Here is a 21900-nt window from a genome sequence, read left to right as displayed (position 1 = left end):
GTGTCATCCGCAAATTTGATGCAGACATTGGAGCTGTGCAGCGTGCAGTCATGGGTCAAAAGTGTGAAGGGAGGCACCCAGGTGGCTTAGTGGTGAAGCTGGGGACCACATACGTATGCTGCGTTGCGGTGCGGGCAGTGCGGGTTCGAGTCCCGGCCTGTCGCCAATTTGCCCACGTGTCTTCCCCTGTATCTTTCCCCCATTACCTGTCTCTCTCCACTGCCACTGTGGGCAAAAAAAAAAAAAGTGTGAAGGGGAGGGGGCTCAGCACACATCCCCCGTGCTCAGCATGATGGTGCTGGATGTGTTGCTGCTGACCTGAACTGCTTGTGGTCTGCCGGTCAGTCTTAAGATGTTGCATGACTGGCACATCATGAGGACGGGGGTGACAGCAACGGAACGGTAGTCACTGAAACAGGTGAATGAGGATTTCTTTGGGACAGGGATGATGGTGGTGGTTTTCAGACAAGCTGGGACAACAGCAACATATTTTTATTTTAAGTTATAAAAAGTTTGTTAATCATGTTTGTGGTTTTCACAGCAAAAAGAAAAAAAATCTCACCTTTTTCTGCTCATATTTCATGTTTTTTGTGTGAGTTTAGGTCCAATGTGTTAATGCAGATTTGGACACTGGCTTAATTTTGCATCCATCTCTTATATACAGTTTGTTATTAAACTTCAGTTACTTAGTTCACCTATGTGGTCCCATCTGATATTGTGAAATTTTTTTTAATGCTTGCTGAGGACCTCCTGTAAAGCTCTGCACTCTTTATTCCAATATCACTCCTTCATTCCTCCCTCTGGCTCTCTTTTGTCCCTCCATCTCTTTTTTTTTTCCACCTCTGCTATCTGCCTCCTGAAAGCCTCAGCCCTTTCAATTAGCCATCTGCTAGCCTGGCCGACAGCAACGGCAGCAGTGTGAGCGGCCGGTTTGATGATGTGACCTCTGGGATCGGGACAGGTGAACGGTCCACAATCAGCCCCTTTGATTACTCCCTTAACCACTACAGAGCAGCCAATTTACCACAGGGTTACCACTGAACCTATTAACCTGTTAGCCCACACAGCCACAGCGAGGAAATTGGATGCTGGAGGAAAGGATGCAACGTGGTGTTTTCTAATGGAAATCCTGTTTGATTTCCATTAGATTTGCCCTTCAGCTGTAGAAAAATAAGAACAGGAGCTGGTTTGTGTCCATGTGATACATGACTGCCGGGGTTATAGTCACCAAACTTGTAATCAGGAATCCAAGAGATCACAGTTGCTTATTTCAAACACCACTTTTGTCCTCAGATTAAATGATAAACCCATTAAGTAATATGGAATATCTTCAACATGAATCAGTCTACAGCACAAGAGTTTACCTCTGTGTAAGGGAGCAGTGCCAAACTGATTATGCTGCTTTTTTTTCTATGTGCTTTCACTTTTCAGTTACATGTTTGAAGGATTATTTTAGTGCTCCAAAGTAGAAAATTGAAGATAATGCCAATGCCCCCTAATGGCTTTACAATGATAGTTATTATTAGTGTGAGGGATAGACTGAGACTGGCACTAGGCTACGGCTTAAGTGGTTATAAGATGAAACATTATACAGCAACCATTATAAAACATCCCTCAACAATTGCACAGAGTCAGGAAGTGCTCACATCAGGGAGCCAAACGTACTGTAAAGGAAATGAAAAAAGGAAAAACAAAGAAAACGGAAATTAACTTCTGGGCTTTCGCCTGCTATAATACTGGAAATTGTAGTGCTACTGTGAACAATTTCAGCTCTACTTTGCACTTGGAGTCAATTACACTAAGCTACACTCCAATGGGATAAATGAGCCCAGAGGAGGAAAAAAAAAAAAGCATGTCAGCGAAGATGTGGATGAAAGAAGGGATGGATCTGTTAGTTGTAGCGGCCCAGACTGCAGCGTCGATCGCTGCTGTGTGAGAGATTTCGCTGAATACCAGATTAGCTTTGAATGTTGGGAAACAAAATCCTGCTGTTCCACTGTTCTAACAAGGTCTTTGAGTGATGCTGCAAATTCAGCTACACATGTCTGAAATCTCACATGTTTCAAAGCAGCAAAATATGATTGTTTGAAGCAGTGAAAGAAGGAACATGAAAGGGTTTTTGTGATCGGCGAGACAAAGAATGGCAGCACCACCTGCAGAAACTCTGACTTCAGAACAAATTTAAACACAAAGAGGCAATTATGTGATATTGTACTGCTGGCTATTGGTGAAGGGTTATGTACCAAAGTATTTAACTGCAACATAAAACTCCATATGGGAATATTATAAGGCACAGACATGGCACATGGATATTTCATTCCCATCCCCCCAAACAGCCAGTTCAGGTTTAACTGTAAGCTGACAGGCGTATCTGCTCATTACCGTAACAAACATGTGGGTGCACTCCCTTCCTAATTTTCTTGGCTTACTGCATCCATAACGTGAATAAGCGTGGCATTTGTAGAGGTGCTCTGAAGCGTGAATCAGAGGAACTGATGTTTTTGGCACCTACGATTGAGCTGTAAAGTGAAGATGAAGTAAATCTGCCGGGGGGGGCGGGGGTTAAACTTTTTAAGCACGTTTTAACAATGACTCTACAGGACCACTGAAGTTAAAGTCACTGCACCCGTTCATTCTTGTTAACCCAAAGTTTCTGCTCGGAGGCACGAAGATTCCTGCGAGACTTGAATCTCAAAGCACTTTGAACCAATCTTCCAACTCTACTTTGACAAACTCTTTAAAACATGTCAGATTATTGACTGGAATGGCCCCTTAAAATATGCATGCAAGCGACCTTTAACCCTTCCTAAATATAACTTCGATCTTCAGATTCTAACTATGTGTCTTTGATCTCTGACCTTTCACATGTGGCACAGAAACAGATATTTCCACTTCCTTATCACACTCTCATACGTTTCCCATCTTGGCAAGCCTGACTTATTAACTGTAAGTGCCCTGTTTTTTATATTGGTATAAAATTTAGAATGACACTATCCACTCTGTGCATGTCATGAATCCATAAGTGTCTCTAATTTAGGATGGAGAAAGGAGGGCTGCGGGAAGGTGACCCCAGCTGTGTTCTTAATCATCAGCTGGTCCAGATGAGGTTAAGAACGAAAATTGGTTTGGCTCTGTACTGAATCTATTATCATATCTCCTCACCCTCATCTACCCTTCTTTCTTTGTTTCTCATCTCCGTTAGACGCTGTTTTACATCTCACTCCCTCTCCTCATCCGTCCGTCTCCTCGTTTTCATTCGCTCGTTTTCTTCACTCTCTTTTTCGCCCCTTCATCTTTTTTTCCCTGTGATGTTAAAAACTGCCTCAGCATATTGATAATGGGATTTATTTAAATAGGCTTTCCTAAAGCGAAGGACATTCTCTATGACATCTGCAGTAATTATGTTGAATCATGTTGGTGATTCTCCTGCTGGTCTGCATAATCCTCGAGACACTTACCGGCCAACAACCGGGCTCTCATGGTTTACTACGGCTCCAAGCCGCAGCCACCTGTGGTCAGCATTACATCGTCCGTGTGTTGATGCGTCTTCGGGGAATTTTGGCTGGAAGAAGGATGAAATCGTCGGAATCTGGAGGTCAAAAGGTCAAACTTTAAGGACATTGTGATATCACATGTGGCCTGGGGTGCGTCTGGCTCAGGTCATCTGCCAATTGGAAGGTTGGTGGTTCGATTCCTACCTGCACACCAAAGTATCCGTGGGCAAGACACTGAACTCCGAGCTGCTTCCGATGCATCCGTCAGAGAGTGAATGTGTGTGAACGGGTGAATGAGACAAGTTGTGTAAAGTGAGACTTTGAGTGCTCAGGTAGAATAGAAAAGCACTATACAAGAAGCAGTCCATTTACCATAATTTTATGAATTTCATGAAAAAAATTCACATAAATACCTAACAGAACAACATGATGATGATGATGATATCTTTATATGTAAAATATAAAACCACAAGGTAGAAAATGTCCTTTTTTTTTATTACAGTATCATCTTGGTCTATCTTTTTTTTTTTTTTTTTTTTAGAGCATTCTGCAAATTTCTCAGAAAGTAGACCCGCTCCTTTCCCCATTCACAGGACTCAGAGACAGTTCCCACACAGTGTGAGATTTCTTTTCACTACAAACACTTGTTGGTTCATTAGGAACCTGTTGGAATGACTGACTGCAGCTTGTTAGGCTGATTAAAACATCACGTTTAATTAGCGGCCATAACACGGCTCACTTCACTGCTGCTGTAGCATCAGAAAGATACAGGATACGCTTTAAGTGTTAAAATCCCCGCGCTCTGTGTGTCATTTCAGTATGAAGCCTGACAGTCACAAGAGAAGTGAGTGACAACACGGTCTCCTCCTTCTTGCATGGCTGTGCTAATAATCACCATCCAGATATCCATCCAGGAAATCCCAGTAGTCACGAGCTCAAAGAAAGCTGGACCTCTGGAAACTCCTATTTTCCAAGGATGCTTTAAACTGTTGACCCTAAATGTTGATTTGCCAGTTTTTGTTGGTTACATTGTAATAAAAAATATATATATTGAAAATTGCCTGAATGCAGGAAACTGCATGTCTGAAAGGGAAAGAAAAGATGCAAATTAATAAAACTGTAGACCTCAGTTAAACTTTATCTGTCTACAACAATGCTCCAGGGTGCATATTGATAATAGATTAACATTCAGCTCGTCCTCTGATGGTCATAGCTGTAGGTCAATCCACTTTATATAAACACTAAATGTTTTTTTTTTTTTAAATCAATAAAAGCAGTGTAATCAAGCAATGCCACTAATTAGAGAAAGTGAGGGCAATGAGAAGCTTGCTCCAGGAAGTAAATGAAACATTTCATTTAAATAACATTTTAACCTGTGGGCCTGTGTTAATTTGTTTACACCGATTATCCCTATATGCAGGCAGCATAGATTAATGAAAACCATGGCAATAAGAATCTGTTGAAGTGGAAGATTAAGCCGATAGCTTGTTAGTATTATTGTATACTGAAAACTCTGAATTAGAAAAGAAAACAAACACAAATGAACTGGAAAAACATGTCACTTAACACTATCCAGTGCGTTCAATATTATTAACTAGCGGTTTGTATTTTCTAATGATAGTGTGCAAATTTTCTGTCATACAGTACTGTGCAAAAGTCCTGAGCCAAACTTCATCTATTCTATAAAAGAATTTTAAGTGGTCTTGAACAGCAGTTCTTCAGACTTTCTGAAGGTCTTTGAAGTTTGACTTTTTTTCCCTTTTGTTCCCTTATAAATAACTGAAACCCCTAACATATTATTAAAATAGTTGCAGATAATTTGTCAACGATGACTGACTAATCTTTCAGTTCTTAATATCCATCCATCCATTTTCCTAACTGCTTATCCTGCGATAGTCTACCCACCTCTGGCCCAGTGATAGCTGAATTGGATTTTGTGCATGTTCCTAATTGTTTATTTGATGCAATCATCATCCCAAAGGCAAAGCCAATGATAGCAGATGCACAGAGGATAAAAGATCCTGTTTGGATTAAAACTGCAGATGATGAGGGAGGAATAGAAAACTTAGTTTTGTGCAGAGCCAGTTCCATCTGCAGGAGAAAAGAACGGCCCTGTCCAAACTACTGTTTTACTTTAAAACAGCAAAGACGTTCTCTAATCTCACCTTCTTTAGAAGTTTGTTTTTCCGCCCACAACATCACAGGAGTGTTCCCTCAACTGGGCGCATGTGACATTCACCTAAGAGGACGTTTTGAAAGCTCTGTTTAAGTTCACGTCTGTTGTGCTTCAGCAGTGAGAGGGTTTTGCAGTGGCTGTGGAGTAATAGTTGTGGAGTCACGGTGTCAAGTGGAGGTGAGATACAACACTGACCTTTCGTGGCCTTGGGAAACAGAGTTCTGTAAGGTGGAAAGGTTACAAACCATAACTCAAAGTTGGTTGGACACACATAACTGAGGTTGTTTTTGTTTCATTTGGAGTCCTCGGGGGGGGGGGGGGGATTCGTGAGCATTAGTTCACCTTAAGCCCACAAGAATCTAAAAACTGCTAAACTTGTTCACATTTCTAGTTGAGAGTATAGTTTTTTTAACCAGGCTGCTGCAGCGTGATGGCCAGTTAATCAATACATGACCTGATGTTAATTGTTACAGTGAAACAATCGATCCGGTCAGAGTTTCTCAACCTCGACTGCATTTGAAACAAGCAAAGAATTGATTCAAAAGTAACTCAAATGCGGTGAGTGAAGTGCACAACAGTTTCACAGCAGAAGGAAACGAATATTCCTGCCAAGCATCTTTGACTGTTTAGAAATTGTATTCTATACGATTTCGCTGTCACATAATGTATCATTGTGATATCTGTGTGAGAGCAAAACAGATACCTTTTTGAATCTGATTGTGCTGATACTATTGTGTTATATTGTGTTGCCATGTGTTTCCACTGTGAACAGCAGGATTAACAGGTGACTTGAGGCCCATCCGTTTCCTCAGTGAAGATGGAAACTCGTGGCAGAGGACAGATTTGTTGGCAAAGAAAAAAAATAGCAGAAGAACAAAAAAAACAACTGATGAAATTAAAAGTGAGCTGATAAATGTGCTCTTAAAGCTGAAATTGTTTTGATAAAGGCATGAATGATGGATTAAAAGACAACTGATTTAGAAAAGGAAGACACTGTGTTTGATCAAAACCAAATTAATTTGAAAAACATCCTTATCTGAAATCTCCCCGCTGTTCACGATGTTGAAATGTTTTTTACTGGTGTATTCATGATAATAATTATCAGATGTGACGGTGAGTCGAGATGACTCACTGTGATTTCTGCACCCTGGAAGCACCCTTTTTTTCTGGTGCCACTACAGCAGGTGCAAATAATGAAATGCTGGGAGATGAAGTTAAAGAAAACTCCTGCTAATACGATTCTATTAGGGCCACTATATTTAAAGAGCATCCACAGTCATTTATTTCTGATGGTGTGACACTGTGCTGGGACTTCCCTGGCCTTGCTTGTGCATAGGTGGAAAGCTAGAGATGTGGGGAGTGTTAGTAAGCCCCCCAGAACAGAACAGAGGCATCAGTGAGCAAACCAGGCATCTTTTAGGACTCCCTTAATTCTTCATGGCATGGATTCAACAAGGCGCCAGAAAAATTTTGGTCCATATTGACGCGATAGCTTCACAAAGCTGCTGCAGATTTAGAGGCTGCACATCCATCATGTGAATCTCCCAAAGGTGCTCTGTTGGACTGAGATCCGGTGACTGTGGAGGCCGTTTGAGTACAGTGAACTCGCTGTCATGTTTAAGCCCAGTTTGAGATGATTTGAGCTTTGTGGCATGGTGTGTTATCCTGCTGGAGGCAGCCATCACAAGATGGGTACACTCTGGTCATAAAAGGATGGACATGGTCAGCAGCAATACTCAGGTAGGCTGTGGTGTTTAAAAGATTCTCAGCTAGTACTGAACCCAAAGTGCACCAAGAAAATATGCCCCATACACCAGCACCAACAGTCTGGATCACTGATACAAGGCAGGATGAATCCACGCTTTCATGATGTGCATGCCAGATTCTGACAGTACCATTCAAATGTTCAGACCAGGCAATGTTTTTACCAGCCTTCTATTGTCCAATTTTGATGAACCAGTGTACGTTGCAGCCTCAGTTACCTGTTTTTAGCCGACAGAAGACAGGAGAGTCACTACTTCAAGGTACATACTTTACTACTTTGCAATAACATCTAGGCAGTGTTCACAAATGGCTTATAAACAAAATACAAACCAGCTAGTGTACATTTTTAATTATAATTTCATAGCTAAATGGCAAATTGATTCCACTAACCCTGAGTTTAATCAGCTATGAGTTCAACTTTTATTATCAGAAATTATCAGAAATTGTCTTCAATGCATTTAGTGCACAGTAACGCACAGTAACTCAATGTTGTGTTCACTGTTTGAACAGGACAAAAATTTGAAACATTTCTCTGATTAAATTCAGTTAATTATACTAACTCCCAAAGGATTTTTTTCACAGGCATTTTTTTTTTTGGGGTCAGCCACCACCCAAAAATAATAATAATAATACAAAGTCAATCAAATGGCAGCAATCCCTAATTTTTTTTCCTGCAGATTTTCTTACAAATATAATTTCCTTCCAAAAAGCGGACAAGAAGGCAGTTGCAGCCCATTTCACCGCTTCCTACCTCACTTTGGTTTGAGCTCACAGCTAAAAAAGTTGAGCCAAAATTATCCTTGGATGATGACACACAAAAATAAAGTTCCAAAAGAAAATTTAGAGACGCAGTCATGAATGGCATGTTAAAAAAAATTCTGGAGCTCTGAACCACATAGATGCAATCAGAGCCTCTCACACCTCGCATTACCATGCATTACAGCAACAGATTAGGGAAGAAGTGCGAATGCACACTAAGAAATTATCACAATTAACGCATTCATGTCTGAACCACAGTACAACAGCTTGATTAAAGTGTTTGATGCAGAATGTTTCTTTTTGCCTTTGAGGAGGATCATTTCCCATTATGCTATGGTGCTAGCATGGCAGCTAAGACGCCCTGCCAAAATAGCCATGGTGAAAAAAAAGAAGGAAAAAAGAGCATGCAGGCTGATAATACAAACAGATGCTACATGAAAGCCATCGCATCCCAAACATCAGTTAGACACAATTTACTTGATTTCCTGCAACCGCGTGATTTTGTGAAGAAGTCAGTGAGAATATATCAATAGGAGGAAATAACATGATTCACTGCACTCTAATTAGAGATTCAGTGAGATGAAAAGGGAAGATTTGCTTTTTTGACATGGGTCACCCACAGAGAAACACAAATACTATCTAAATGTCATCAGGCTCACTGTAGCTGCAGAGCCTCGTGTGAGAATGCGCACAGTGAATTCATTATTTTTCATCTATTTTCATCTCTGCAACATTATAACTCTGTCAAAGGAAAGTGACTCACAGGAGAAGAGAAACTGCAAAGCAAAGTTAAAAGCCAGAGCCGAGGAAAGTCTCGCAAACGAGAAATGCTCTCCATGAATGAACAGGGTCTAATTTTAATCCGTTTCGTTAGAATTTTTTTTTTTTTTTTTCTTTTTCCATGTGAGATCAAATGAGGCAATCTCTTCATTACACATGACGACCTGGTAGCTTGAAAACTATCTGCTCCTCAGACTTGGTGGATAAAGCTATCGGAGCACAGATCAGTAATTACTGCAGGCTGTCAACAATTTATCACAGCTGCCCCACGGGCTCCCGCGCAGAGGCTGGACGGGGCTGCGCACAAGCACGCCCACGTTAACACTCACTCGTGAAACGTGGCACGCAGATGCACACAAAGTCCCTCACATGGATGGAGCCTCAAAGACACACAGTTGTCAGTGTGACAGGACGTTACCTTCTGTCCTTCATGATAACGCTGAGCGCTTTGAGGATGGTTTTGTATGGCTCTTTTAGACACACACACACACAGACACAGGAGCTATTCATTCACTGAGCTGTTTATAGACTGGGAAGAAAATTGTTTTCTATAAATATCTTGCCTTTTTTTCTATTAGAGTTTCATTTTGCAGGTAAACACAGCTCTCACTTCTCTGCAACATTATCATAAAAAACAATTAAATTATGTTTTGTCCATTGATTCGTTTTTACGCTTGCATATTCATTAAGAGTAGCACTAGTTTAGTTTTTTTTTACTCTGTGAGAAAATCGTGGCATTATCACGACTCTGGCAGTGCCATTAATTATCAGAAACTCATAGCAAACAATGTAGCAGCCCGTCATCAAACAGCTAAGGTCGTGCTGTAAGTCATCGCCTGTGCAGTTTACCGCGCTCAGCATGCGCACGCAAACATGCTAATGCATGCTGACACCTGCCCACATACCCTCCATCACCATACTGTTAAATTTGATTTATGAAAAGTGACAACAGCATCAGTGTTTTTAATTATTAATCGGGAAGAGTCCACAGGAGTCATCTCTCAATCCTCCCACAAAGGTAATAGGGTTATTTGTTGTGGCGGAGGCCTGTACACTATGATTCATTTGACAACCGTCCCTTGTGTCAAGTGGAACTGCAACGGCACATAGATAAGAAGGCTATTTCCGGTGATCTTGTGACATTGACCTGCCTTACAGGAAGGCGCACGCACACATGTGCACACATGCACATTTACAAACACAAAGACACACACACGCATCCACTCAAACTCACATTTAAACTGATTTAATCTGCCAGCCAGTATTACACATCCTCTCATTGCGATAGGGACACTATTACACAAGCTGAAGGTTAACACGTGACCCCTTTTAAATTGCACCTCAGCTGGATGGACTAAAACAAAACGCATCAAGAGGTTAAATGAAGGTTAAGTGATCTAACTCTAACTGTAATATCCGTATGTAAATTTGAATGCCGACGTCAATGAATTCATATTTATTCAGATTTCCAAATGTATCTGTAAATGCAATTTTGCATGGCTGCACACTGTGTTTATCATTCAAGGCATCTGTCACGCTGCACAGGGGTAGGCACGGCGTTTCAATCTGTGCTAATTACAACCCTCCTGTGAAGGAACACTGTAGTCTGAAACCTTTTCACTGCTCTTTTTGCAGGACTGCAGGAGCCCAGAACAAATTAGTCTAATAGCCAGAAAGTGCCTCCGACGCAGCGGCAGAGGTCAACTAGTTGGGAAACATAGTCAGCTCAGCTGGACAAGGACAAAGCAGAGTATGGCTCATGTCACTTCCTTTAAATCGGCCTCAAAGATGTTTCTGAACAGTGGGCAAATGCAAATTAGAGGCATTACATAAAATTGCCATAAACTCTGTCAACTGATCTGAAGCAGTAAGTCTTCATTTAAAAGAGAACCTGTTATGTTTATTTTCAGGTCCATATTTTTATTCTTGGACTAGATTCACAGTTCAGATACACCGTATATCTCAAAAGAAACTACAACCTCTGTCAATGCTAAAGGTTTATGTACTGGGACATATTAAAAAAAAAATAGGCAAATACATCCTAAGATGAACAACAATATATCACATATGTACAGCTAAAGGTTATGGACTCTACTTATCCATGCTAAACATTGATTTGGCAATAGTTTGGAGAAAGGGTTTAGCTATAAGGCCCAGTTAATAGACCCTTTTCATCCCCTACAGGCAGCTAAATTTCAATATACAAAATGAAACAAAATCACACATTTCTGAATATTTTCTTCCCATTAACTTCCCTCACCCATCAAGGTATAAAATTATCCATACTTTAATGTGAGTTCAGCTTTAAAAAAAAAAAATCATTGGGCTAGCTTCACGTCATGCTACACAAAGAAAGCCAACCATAAAAAAAGTAACCAGGAATTCCATCCCTGCCTGTCTCTCAGACCTCTGTGTATTTGTTTATCCCTCCAAATCCATCAGCCAACCAAATTAAAACTGATATCTTGCTCTTCCAGGCTTCCCAATATTATATCCAATCAGGGACAGAATTATTCAGCAGTGCCTGTCTGTTATATTTGTAATGGGTGAGGCTGCATTACTGGGTGGGTACAGTGAGGGCATAATCAACTATTAAATGTGTAGTTATATATATATTTATTGCATATTCATATTCATCCTAACTGTATGAATGCATGCAGTCTGGGCAGGAGTAGTTATTTCTGTGTGGTAACCTGAAATCAACCCAAACAAATATCAGCACTACGAAATATTCTGGAGTTCATTTTGAAGTTTATTAAAAAGTTTTAGAATTATCGTGCATGTGGGCGTCGCGGGGAGGCTACAATATGCAATCTGCTGCGGCCGTTTCTCATGTTTTTAATGACAGATTGAAAGGAGCTACTTTTAGCTACACTGTAAAAAAAAAAAAATACTGTTATTTTTAAATACATGAAACATTAATAAAAGCTATGGTGTTTCTGTGGAAACTCTAAAAATGAGGCGCATTGCCAGGATGCATGTTGTGTAGCAGGTTGCAGGTCTCACTTCAAAACTGACGATGCTTTCAGGTGTCATGTTTACATCATCATCGGGGGTCAACTCATTGTGAGACTTTACAGGGATCCTTTATACCCACAGCTCAGCCGTTTCAAAGAAAAAGTTGAGCTATTGTGATAGCCTCGGTGTCAGCGAACGATGTGACACATATACAGCTACTAAAAATGTTCCAATCTCTGCGACTTTGGCCTCAAGCTAAAGGTCAGAGGTCAAGTTTTCTGAAAATCTTGTAAATGTGATGACTCCTTCACCTGGGATGTTCAAATTCACACCATAGATGCACACACTGTTCAACCAACTGTTCAAGAGACCCATCAAACATCATACACCTCTTCACTGACTTTACTATAACAGCACTTTTTCCCACCCCTCCTCTTCCTCCCCGTTACAAATCCAAAACAGTCAAACGCTGGCGCCTGCTCAGTTATATTATTATTGTACACTACCAGTTTCAACAGGGGTGGTTTGTATGGCGGGTAGTTACCCTAAAAGTAGTATGGGCAATTAAGTAAGTACAATTTAACTATATAACACTTTTCACAGACATGTCACTAAGTGCTTTACAGAGCCACACAGCCACAACACACACATTACTTGTTTTTAATAATTAAAAATATAATGTAGAGTTATCACTGAACCTAACCTCTCTGGACATTCACACTACTCTGGTACAGGAGTCACATACAGACACCACAAGTTTAGGGTACTGTTGGTTTAATCGCTCCTAAAAAACATTTGAGACTGAACACCTTCATTTGTATAACAATTTGTACATAATTTCATGTTTTGTGATCATGTTGATTGAGGGGCAGCGGTTTTCTGTTGTGGTTTATTTGTCAACTTCTACTTGAAATGATCTGTAACGGTATATTAGGACGGTAACACCATTAAATTTATATGTGGCAAAGTAAAGATTTATAAATATAAAGCTAGACATAAAAACAGATATTACAGTTGATATGATCAAAAATTAACAGTAGATGGTAGATAGAAATATTAGATAATTTAGTTGTTTTTACACATGTACATACTTATTATTTAACATAAAATATCAACAAAAATACACAAGATCTCATGTAAATTAAAGCTACAAAACTATTTTAACTGTGTTAAATTAATGATAGACGAGGGTCCAGAGTTGAAGTCCTGCTCCTGCTCACACAGAAGGTCACGCTTGATTTCGCAGGGCTACAGAAGGCAAACCCTCTTGCTTTGAGGTGACGGTGCTAACCACTGCAGCACAGCTCCCAAAGATGTGAAAATCAAAGAAAAAATATTTTAATGATATTAATGAGTTTGCACTTTAGGAAGCCATGGCATAACTTTTCTGCTATCAGCAATAACATGTCTCACTGTCACTCCAACACAGATCAGAGTGAAGCTGCTTCACATTCATTCGGACTCTTTCTAATCATTCCCTGTTTTTCTTTTCACATCTTCCAGCTCCTTTTTTTTTTTCCTTGCCATCACCAAGAATATTGTCACCAACTCTTCTTTTCTCTTTGCTTTTTCCCATCCCGCCTTTCTCTCCGTCTCCCACTGCGCTGCTTCGACAGGCAGCCGAGCCAGAATTACACACAAGGTGAAGACTAATGAGTGGGAATGGAGCATTTTCTCATGTCTATCCAGATGAACCTGCTGGTCTCCTGCTTCTCCGACCTTCTCTCTTTTTCCGTTCGTTGTCTCGGGTTTTAGAGGGGTTTGTGGCTGTTTTTGCTCTCACTCAAACTCAAACATCAGATTCTTAATAACAAGAAATTTTGTTTGATTATGAGCAGAAATAAGAGGCATCCAGGAGTCCTGAATTGAGCCTTGACCGTTTTATCTCTGCTCCAGCAATAATAAAAGCAATGACAGGAATTGCCACAGAAATGCAAAGGTTTAGAAAGGACTAGTGCCTGATCATAGATACATAAATATCAATTTCAGGGTTCTCAGCCTGCTTCAGAACATTTTAGTATATTTTTTCTTAATTCTGCCCCACTTAATAAAGACCTACAAACCCCTTTTTCCCATCAAATGAATTTCTCTCTTTTCTCCTTTTACCAGCACTCTTGTGGAAGAGACATCATTGACTTTCAATTACTGAATGTGAGGATATAACTGGCCTAATATGGAAATCTTGTAAAACGTTTCACTGGGGACTGCAAAATAGGATTTGTGCTAGATGTGAACATTGGACTTGTAAGGTAATGGAGGATATATCCTTCCAAATAGCAGGCAGACAAAGGGATTTGCTTTCACAGAAAATCTTTCCATCCCTGTTCCAAACCCATTTGGAGGTGCAAATTCCCCACGCTTCACTCTCAGAAGTCAAATTTACCCCTGCTCCCTTGATAATTTCTTCCGATCCATCACCCAGCATGCTGATGTGTTGTTACTGTTTGCAGCTACCGTGCAGCTGTGTCTGCTGCAAAACATACAATCAACCGGAGGCAGACCTAACAGACACAGAAGAATTTATTTGGTAAACAGGGTTTTATTTGATTTCCTGTTGCGCTGCGGCATACAGCGGAGGAGAACGATATTGTGTTCATTACTTTACGTGCATTAGCAAGGGAATCTAATGGTTTATGCATACAAGGCCAACAGCGGAGAGCTCGGATGATTTAAGATGATGCTCATTTTATGGAAATCAAAGCAAGAAATAAGAATAATTCTCGTTACGCACAGGCGCCTCCCCTTCTTCTAGTTTTGTGTCTTGCGGTTGTCTCTGTCAAAACAATTCGCTGCCTTCCTCGCCCTCTTTCTCCCCTGATCCTTCTTCACCTTCCCTCCATCCCTTTTTCTTGTTGCTGTCAGAATGCATTAGGACTTTGCTAACGAGTGACTTAAATTAGGATCCCCCACAGTCCTATCCAGGTGTGGGTAATGAGGTGGGAAGACAGGCGATCGGGGCTCCCCCTTCACTCTTTCACTTGCTAAACAACAGAATAAGATTTTTCACTGTGTTCCAGCAACACATCAAAATATTCCCCCATGTCCCTTAACAAGGTTATATGCTGGTGATATGACAGACAAAATGAGCGAGCTACAGTTTTGGACATAAACTGATGAACAACACAAGCACTGACACTGCCGCATTTGTGACAGCCATTATTTGTTATGTATTGCTGTGGATTTATGGAAACTAGCACCGCAGACAGGCTTAATGATATGGAAATTGAAGTCGTAAGTTCGGGAAATGCAGTCATGAGTTCTTTTCTCAAGGCCATCAGTTAGATCTGAGCTCCGGTGGCTGATTGGCCGTGATCTGTTATCGTCCCTGTGGCCTGGCCTCTCAAAGACAGGCTAAATAGGTGGTCTCCCTCCACTGGAGGTGGAAATGAATCTGGCCTCAGATCCCCACTCCTTTCTGCTCCCTCTAACACCCTGCTTGTCTCCCCGTCTACCTATCTAGGCCATCTCACTTTGTTTGACATGACGGGTGCAAGCGGGGAATGTGTGTCCACATGTGTGTGTGTGTGTGTGTGTGTGTGTGTGTGTGTGTGTGTGTGTGTGTGTGTGTGTGTGTGTGTGTGTGTGTGTGTGTGTGTGTGCGCGCGCACCTGCGAGCCGAAGCTTCAACTTTCTAAAAGTACAGAATGATCGACTACAGCACAATTTTATTGAATCCAATTACCTTCAATTCTTTCTCAGGCTGATCTGATGCTCTGAAGCAGCAGTGTCAGCTAAACATTCAGGGACTCACATTTTTCCTGTTCTTCATCACTGTCCTTCAAGCCTCCATGACTTATCAGAAGCAGCAGAGGCCTTGACAGAGTGACATAGTCACAAATGATGGTCATGATCTGCCTTGCATGAAAGTTTGGAGAAAAACTAATCTTATTACCATCTCTCCTCGCTGCCTCAGCATGTTTCTGGTCCAGGAGCTTTTACTGTTTGAGTTGCAGCAGAAGAAGCTGAGACGTGGCTCTGGACTTTCCACATATATATATAATAAGGTTCAGTTGTCTGTCTGCTGGGTTGCTAAGCTGTCACTCCATATACACGACTTTGCCTCTTAGCCTCTGCACTCCTTTGTTAAACTTTTTGCAGGAGGTCTGCTGTGTGAGGATAATAATGTTAAGTCAACTGGGTAGGTATCACTCACAGTAATGCAGATGTCAAACCTGAGAGCCCTGGATCTGAAAGAAGCTGCAGAAAAGTGGCCAAAATAAGGGTTAGCAAGAGAATAGACTACTTGTTGCAGCAGTACAGCTCCGCATTTACATTAAGCTTGTTATCCTGCCTTTCTGGAGTCCTACCTGCTTTCCATAGTTCACACATCACATCAATTAAATTCAATTTCATTTGTATAGCGCAAATTCACAACAACAGCGACCTTAAAGCATTTTATATTGTAAGGTAAAGACCCTAAAATACTAGAGAGAAAACCCCAGCAATCAGGTGACCACCCATGAGCAAGCACTTGGCGACAGTGGGAAGGAAGAACTCCCGTCTCCTGAATCCAAACTGGCAGCTGGGTCCACGGCTCTGCCTCTCACGTTACTTTTAAAAACTCTAGCAACCGCAAGTAAGCTTCACTGGTTTACAACAAGTCACTACCACCTTTTTCTTGCTTAGCAGCCGTTTCAGCGATGCTACACTATCAAGATTACTTAAGAAAAGACAAGACTGATGAGACAATAGGTGTAGTGAGGCCAAATATAAATGCAAATCAGCCATCTAGCTTGTTGGCTTTAAATAAAATATGGACCCCTGCTGGGACTGAAGGCTGTAAAACATCTTCAGTTTAAGTGGCACATGCCTGAGGTAGCTTTGTTTAACTCGTTTAGCATGCGCATTGGTGTTTCCTCTGTTCGAGTTTACAAACCTATTGAAATGTTATTCTGAGGTGTAATGAATGGTTAAAATGCTTTTATGGCTAGTTATTGTTATTTTTTTCCTCAGCTCTATTTGTGAAGATAATAAATACTTCTTATCTTTACTGTGTTAAAGATAAGAAATGTATTCATCCCACATTTGGAAAATTATTTAAACATACAGAAATGTGAGTGATATTGATATCCTGAACTTCCCAAACAGTGTGTGTGTGTGTTTTTTTTATTATTATTTTAATGAGGCATTAAAATCCTCATGATGGATTTGACTCACCCCAGGATAGAAGAAAAAAAAAAGATATCTGCTGCCACAGAGATCAAATGAAGGTCAGCATTTTCCAGTAAACAGTAAAGTGGATTTTGGCAGCATTGGGAAAATCTGGAAATAAGCCCTCTTGCACACATGCTGTGATCTCTACAATCAAATGCAAAGCTTCTGACTTGAGTAAATAGATGTGACAAACTGCACTGAGATCCATCACACATTACAGCCAGATCTATCTGTGAGAGTCTCACTGGAAGCTGATTGGACACATTGGACAAGCTCCAGCATGTTGTTGTGTAGCAGGTTGGTCCCCAGTAGCACCTGGTGCTTTGTCTTAACTTCGAAATGCTTCCATCTTTGTAGCTGGCTCCCCTTCCTGACACAAACCTCCCCTGTGGAAAAGAGAGAAGTGAATTGGTGTCTGCCTTCCTCTCAGGTACATCCTTCTCCCCCTACACACTCCTCTACTCTCCCCACCTCCTCCACTCTCCTGCAATCCGCTGCCCACTCAAGCAGCTGTCAAGGTGAGGCTGTTTTACATGGTGAGGCTCCAATGCCCTTGTCCAATTTCACTTTAGAGTGAAGCTGGGCTGAACATGCCAATCCTGATATTACCAAACAAATTAAATCACGCGGTTGGGCGCAGAGGAGAGGGAGAGTGCTGAGGATGCTGGGCTGAATGAGTGGAGGGAAGGGGACGGGGGGGCAGTTGTCAACCAAGCTGAGCAGCTTTCTGCCTGCTCTGATCAGGACATCCTATGAGGAGAATCACTAATTGGCTCGGGATGGAGGGAAGCACTGGAGGGAAACCGTTCAGGTGCTGCTGGCCACAAATCCATGATGGCCAGCAGTTAAAAGGACTAAACTCTTTCAGCTTTTGGGCTCTAATATGCTTTAAATATCCTGCTAAACGTGCCATTAAAAAACACTTCAAATATTTTCACTGTTTCAAAATCTTAAATGTTAACTACATCACGACCTACAAAGGTTGCAGCCACATTGCGTGTGCAGTGTACTCTGAGTTGATGACATAAACAGTCAGGATTAGAAATTGTATGAAAAAATGCCACAGTGCGCTGCTTTTGGCTGAATTTCCAAGTTGAAGGAAGCAGAGCTTCACAGCTTTCCCGTCAAGAAGAGGAGAAAGGAGTGGGGGAATGATTGTGGAGGAAGATAACTTCCAAAAAAATAAATAAATAAAATAAAACTGTGGCTTCAGACAGCAAGTGAAAAATCGCTGTAAGAGCCATGAATTTGACTAGGATAAAAATGTGGAGGTGAACTCTGTTATTACACTCCATGCTTATCTTTGGAATTACTGTTAGTGTAAGACATTTTATCAAGAAACTGTAGTTTGAGCTGTACGATTATTTGCAACAGCTGATGACAGAAAGAGGAGCTCTTTACAACAGACACCAGTGATTTTCCTGAACAATCGCCTCCGGGATGGTATTCATTTTGAGTCAAGTATGGCTTCCTCCTCAGGTTAAAATTCAAAAGCCTGAACATAATGCTTGTTTCTCTCACTGTAGGGTCCAGAGGTTGGGACCAATGCTGTTCCAACCATTTGACGTTGCTACTCTCCACATTGTGACTCAGATCCATGAATAAAGTCAATGAAGTTTACTCCATAACCACACTGGCATGCTCACAATAACAATACTATTATGCTGACTCTTTACTGGGCTCATCATCTTAGTTTAATTTGTTAGCATGCTAACATTTGCTATGTACTTTTGCCCCAAGTACAAAGTGGGCTTTTATGTGGGGCCTAATGATAACGCAGTGAGTGAAGGAGATATAAGTCTTCTGTTCCTATAAGTGAATATCTTCCCCAGGTTGAATGTTTATCTAAAAGATCTATTTCTGGTGACCATGAAACCCGTCTAAAGTCTAAAGGCAATCCATCAACAGGGATGACCTATTTGAGTTGCTACCATGGCTAAAAGGCAGCACCTACTTTTAAACTTTTGCCATCAAAGCCTTTTAATCCACCCTGAAACCCATTAAGAAACAGAGTTGTCGATTTCCCCATTCGACCGCTGCAGAGCTTCCTGACTCCAGTCCTGCTGCTTTTTATTTGACATGTCTAACAGGGAATGATTCTGAACAGGAACAGCAGGTGCATTCTATACCTTATTAAAGGACTGATTCTGGGAAAACGACAGGATACTAAGACAGCCTGTCACCACATCTTGCCTGGAAAACATGCTCTTCTGCCCTTACGACTTACCCCCTATCATACAGAACTTGCTGTTTCCTATACGACACATGCCAGGGTTGTTTCGGGGGAAAGTGGCAAATGTCTAACTTCAACTTGGAAGCAGATAAGACATGTTCAAAAATCTCAAAAAGCAGTAAATGTATCTCATCCTAGGACTGATTGTTATGCGAGCCCTCTCTCCACTGATTTATCCATAATGCTGATAGGCTGCAGAAGGGCATTGTGATTTTTAATAATAGTAATCATAACAAATAAATCACTTCTAAAAGCCATAAAGTGTATGCTGTCTATGCCAGCTTATTTGTAACTGGACCATTTCAGAAACCTCTCACCCACGGGTTCGCACCGTTACAAAATCCATCACCGGGTGTTGTGCCAAACTTACAGGTTTGAGAGCCTTGTAGTACCTTTCATGCCGCACCGCCAAGGGCAAGCACATTTCTAGCTTTGTAGCACCTAATCAATGTGTCCAGCAGGAGCGGGGCAGCGATCGCTGCTCCACACAAATTGATTTCTGAAGCAGTGTGATGTGCTAAATAGTGTTCAACACCAGGAATCATGTGAACACCACTGAGGCAGTCACTTGTGTGATTAAAACAGGCTTGGGTTTAGGGAGAAAATGGGCTTTCTAATAATTGAAATGGAAGGGACACAAGTAAAGACAAACTGAGGATGGAACAGGATTGAGATACATGATGTTTACTTAAAGGAACAGGCTGAAGCTTGGCAAGAGTCATTTTAGCACTACTATAAGCCAGACAGTAAAACAGATGTAACAAGTATAGTAGCAGGTGTAGTAACAACTAAAAACTAAGATGTTGTTGTCACTTGACACGCTTCACCCTGAAGCCCTCCGCTGTCCTTCCATGCAAAATATATCAGAACAAGTTCAAACTCAGAGAAGTGAGATGTGGATGGGCTGCTGCATCACTGTCACCGAGACAAAGAAAATGACTTTGATTGCATGCAATACTGCTGTGTGTACAGCCTGTGCAATTAAAATCATAATGGCAGATTTTCGAAACACAACTAATGAGCTCAACTCCTCTGAGTGGAAATGCCATTAGAGGTCCTAATGGGGCTCATTCTCTGAGTAACAAAACAAATCCTCAGCTGTTAGATATGAGCTGTGCCGCTTCCCTGGCTGGAGATCAGCACACAATCGTTTTTTGATTAATACTGTTTGTTTACATGAAGATACAAAGAATCGTCTCCCCCTACCGCGCTGCAAAGCCTGATACATTGTGATATATAATTGAATGCTGGCTGCGAATCCTGTTCTTGAACGATAAATTGGGAAGTGAAGAAAAGAGTGGATTAGGGTGTTTGGCAAAGCACTTTTTCACCTCTGTCTTCTTTTACGCTCAGCACAGCTTCCCCCAGACTCAACATCTACTGTACATTTTCATTACGCTCTATCCAAATGTGTCTCTTGTGAAATATTATAGCAGCTTAGTTGCGACATTGCTGAAAAATTTCCCTTCTTGCACTTCTCCGTTAAGCCCCCCCCCCCCCCCCCCCCCCCCCCCCCCCCCCCACCCTCCCATCCCTTCAGCCATCCTCCACGGGGATGAGGATCATTGGAGAGGGGAAGATTTCATCATCTGGTCCTGCCAGGATCTATTCCTGCTTTGGCATGTCCTTTGAGATATCTGTTCTGTGCCAGCACTGATGATGATCCAGGCTCTACACCTCCACTCCCAACGGAGCACATCAATCACCTCCACTCCTCACAGTTCTAGAGAGGGAGGGAGGGAGGGGAGGGGAGGTGAGGTGAGGGAGATTTTGTGGTGATGGTAGTGAAGCCTTTGCCTCCACTTCACTCGTATGATGCAGAGGAAAAGGGAAATAAAGGTGGAGACGGAGGTGCGGGTGCTGCAGCCATCACCTCTGCTCCTGTGATGTATCTGCGCTTACAGGATGCCAAGGAAAGACCCCAGGAGGCATTTTATGACACATTCCAGGTGGGGAGGGGATGAGCAGTGGGTATGTTTTTGTATGTGTGTTGTGGATTTCATATTTCATGTAATCTCTTTAAAATCAGAACAGACATCTGAGGCGTGAAATAGATGCCTGTCCCACAACTTCACACACAATTGTTCAAAAGGATTGGGAAGAAAAAGAAAAAAGACTGAATGTGAGTCTGTCTCTGCCTAAGTTAATCCTTTCATCATGTTTACCATCCGAGACTTGACATGAATATCATTTTGTTTTTCGGAGAGAGGGATTTGTTTCAGGTCACTGAGTCAGCCTAGCTTCTGCTGAAACCAGTGTGACTCTGCTGGGAAGTGACGCAGCAGTCAGTAAAATGATGCAGCTGATGTTGTGAAGGTTTTATTGAAGAAGACTGAAAAAATGTTGCCTTGTCTGATGAGTCTCGATTTCTGCTGCAACATTCACAGGATACGTCAGCACTTGGTGTGAACACTTATGAAGGCATGGATCCATCCTACCTTGTGTCAGGTTGCTGCTGCTGGTGGTGTAATGGTGTGGGGATATTTTCTTGCCACACTCTGGGCCTCTTAGTACCAACTGAGGGTCATTTAAACACCACAGCCTACCTGAGTACTGTTGCTTGACCATGCCCATCCCTTTAT

Source organism: Archocentrus centrarchus, chromosome 19 (genome assembly GCF_007364275.1).
Source record: "Archocentrus centrarchus isolate MPI-CPG fArcCen1 chromosome 19, fArcCen1, whole genome shotgun sequence".
Lineage (NCBI taxonomy): Eukaryota > Metazoa > Chordata > Actinopteri > Cichliformes > Cichlidae > Archocentrus > Archocentrus centrarchus.
This window is presented reverse-complemented; position numbering follows the sequence as displayed.